General features: G+C 39.1%; 1 pseudogene; it reads right to left on the bottom strand.

Annotated features, from left to right (window-relative positions):
• Positions 1–2,139: 2,139 nt before the first annotated feature.
• LOC101989310 lies at positions 2,140–3,299 on the bottom strand (annotated as a pseudogene).
• Positions 3,300–3,539: the final 240 nt, after the last annotated feature.

The following is a 3,539-nucleotide window of genomic DNA, read 5'->3' as shown; positions in this document are numbered from 1 at the left end:
TTTGACAAGACAATGATTCACAGTGAACACTGACGGCTGCTCACAGTCATGTAGCAACAGAGAGACAGGTGTGCTGCAGATTGTACTGACAAAGAACGCAGACTGGCACACAGCTCTGACTCCAAAGGCTATTTATCAGAATCGTTCTGGGACAGCCAAACATTCAGGTAAACAAGGTTTTGTGTAATCGTGGGAGTTGCAGAGTAATTGATTCGTGTCTGGAGACATAACCTCCATGTGGGTAGGAGGTAGTTTTAAATAGGAGATTTAGGATCTGTGGAGTTTTAGATACATAAACAGATGATTCCCACATTTCATTAGCAACATTAATGTGCATGGCGGTTTGCATTTTAAACACATCAAAGTAAATTATCTGGAATCCTTTAGTTAGCCCCAGAGATGGTGGAAATTTAAAACATAAACATTCACTTGTTTGAATAAATAGTGTTCTTCAAATGTAATTGGTATGGGACTAAATGCTAGTCACAGTGAAAGAAGGGATTTGCCAGGATTTTGGAACAGGAGCAAAACTGTTGTTTCTTCCTGATTCTTATATTCCTCTTCAAATGTTAGTAATAGCTCTCCAATTCTTTGTGTAGGGTTGAAGCCTCATCCTCATGCACTTCCCAGATCCACTTTAGTATTTTTAATGGCTGTGGCCCTTGTCCAGTTCTTGTGTAGGCAGCCACATTGGCAAGACCTTATCAGAGTTGTCTCTGACATTTGAAGGAGACAAAGTCTTATAGCTGATGTCCTGACCTCTGAGTCTTACAGTCTTTCTGACCCCTCTTCTTCAATAATCTCAAACACTTAGATATATCCCTTGGACTGGGCTTCATAATCTGGCATTTTGACAGGTTAAGAAGCAATAATGGCAATTAAGAAAAGTCGAGAATGGGAGAAATAGTCGTCATCAGGGAAGAGCACATCAATTGGTTATTCAGTACCAAATTCTCTGAAAATATACATATAGGTAGCATTACGCAGACTGGGCAAGTCATATTTCTGTATTAAGAGATATGGGAATTGACATATACGTATACATATATATACTTACATGCCATATACTCATGTAATGGCAATTAGTGAGAAATGAAGTCATGAATTTGATAGAAAGCTAGGAGGGCCACATGGGTGGGTTTTGAGTGGGGAAAAGGATGTAATTATATTATAATCTAAAAAAATTAATTAAAAATAAATAAGTAAAAAGTCTGAAATACACATAAAATTGTTCTGTTCAGAAATTTAATGTTATGTATAATAATTCATTATATATCAATTTCTCCTAGATTTGTTGTTTGTTTCTTGCTATGAGCTTCTACAAGCAAGAAGAATAAAGAACACTGTTAATCTTATGAACCATATCTCTCTATGCTCTATCAGACTGCTCAGTTTCAATGTCCTGAAACAGTTACTTGTGTGGGTTTTGTTCAGCTCAGTAGTTCCTTCTTTTTCTCCCACATCGAGATTCACTTGTTGCCTCATGCCACCACTGCCAAAGTACAACCTATTTTTTCTCTGATTTTTAAAACTACAGTTCCTTTTCTTAAATTTATTTCAGATATTTACAGAGTTCTTTAACTTTCTATGTGTCTTAAAAATCTTACTTTTGTAAGTAGAGTTTTCCTGTCCCACAGTTGCTCTCAAAGAAACGCATTGAAACTTATATTAATTGCAAGTGCTCAGCCAATAGCTCAGGCTGTTTCCTAACCAGCTCTTACTTTTTAAGTTAACCTATATTCCTGATTTCCAGTCTGTCATGTGGTGGCACCTTTATTAACATGGCATGCGTATCTCCTGCTCCCTCTTTCTCAGACTGGTAATTCCAGACTCTGTCCTTCTTCCTCCCAGCATTCGCTGTGTCTGCTTGTGTTGCCTAACCATTTTCTATTCAGCTATTGGCCAGTCAGCTTCTTTATTTATTTTTTCAAATGGATAATTGACAATTTTATTTGTTATGGATAAAGGTTGACCATTACTAGCTCCATTAAAACTCAACATTTCAATTGAAAAGCATGGAAAGCATACTTATTAAATACCACTTTCTAAAATACAGCTTTAGAACATCTAACATGCTTGCTTAATTTCAGTACAATGGATTCAAGACCAAGTATACATGTTACATGCATGAAGACTAGATTACAAATTATCATAGTCATCATCATCATCGTCATCGTCATCATCATCATCATCCCGTTTTCTTTTCAGTGCCTTTGCTGACTCATTGGCTGTATTCTGTGATACCATATTAGTGGTAATCAGAATGTTTTTGGATCCAATTAGCGACAGATTAATCAGATCATTCTGAACTGTTGTTGTTGCAGGGATTGAAGCTTTCATAGCAGGGGACTGGAAAGCAGGCATCTGCACTGTGAACCTTTGTCCTGTGAGGGACATTGGGTGCCCACTTTAGTTGAGAGAGACATGGTCTGTGGAGTTGGTGTGCCTAGTGTGGGAGTACTTGGTTTGCTAGAAACTGAGCCAACACTAAATCGCAGAACTGTGATTCTTCCTGCAGGAGTAGGTGCCTTTTTTTGCAAAGACTTAAGCCTATAGTTTGGAGCAGTTAAAATATATTTATCAGCATGGGATAGAACTGGACTCTCTGAACATGGCGAACAATGAGGGATGATGAGAAGCCAAGGACAATGGCACGGGGTTTTGATTCTACTTCATGTTATGGCTTTGTGGGAGCCTAGCCAGTTTGGATGTTCACCTTCCTAGACATGGAGGGAGGTGGGAGACCTTGGACTTTCCACAGGGTAGGGAACCCTGACTGCTCCTTGGACTGGAGAGGAGTGGGGGGAGGGGGAGAAGGGTGGGAGGAGGGGGAGGGAAATAGGAGGCTGGGAGGAGGGGGAAACTTTTTTTTTCCTTTTCTCAATAATATATATATATATATATATATATATTTATGTGGCAATCTAGGACCTGAGTATGGCTTGATCAACGGCAAAGGGGTTTGATTTCTTTGTCTTGCAATATCTAATAAAAAAATCCCTCAAAGGAGAAGTGAAAGACTGATCGGCCCAGCACTGGATTGCCAATTGCACATCGTCTGCATCAACAGTAGCTCTCTTAGCATGGCTGGAATAAATTTTAGCATCATCTAGAATTGTGGTCACATATTGGAAGGCAAACTCCAACATCTGATTTATAACTCTCAGCTCATATTCTGTAATCTCCATATCCTTCATGATTTGGGCTATCATCTGTGCATCTTTCGGCATGCTCTTGGGAGACACCATCTTGCCAGACTCCATGATATCCGGTGATCAGACTTCTTGAGCTAAATCACCCACATTAACTTACTTAAGTCCTGATCTTGATGTAAGTTCTTTGCCTAGTGTGGTTTTTCCAACCCCGGGTGTACTGGTGAGCAGGATGTTCAGAAGATCTCAGCTTCTTTATTAAACCGAACACAATGACATATATTCACACAGTGTTTCCCAACCACCATGACTCAAAATAATCACACAGAAACTATATTACTTGCAATGCTGTTTGGCCAATAGCTTAAGCATATTTCTAGCAAGCTG

This window comes from Microtus ochrogaster, linkage group LG10 (assembly GCF_000317375.1).
Source record: "Microtus ochrogaster isolate Prairie Vole_2 linkage group LG10, MicOch1.0, whole genome shotgun sequence".
In the NCBI taxonomy this organism is placed as follows: domain Eukaryota; kingdom Metazoa; phylum Chordata; class Mammalia; order Rodentia; family Cricetidae; genus Microtus; species Microtus ochrogaster.
This window is presented reverse-complemented; position numbering and strand designations above follow the sequence as displayed.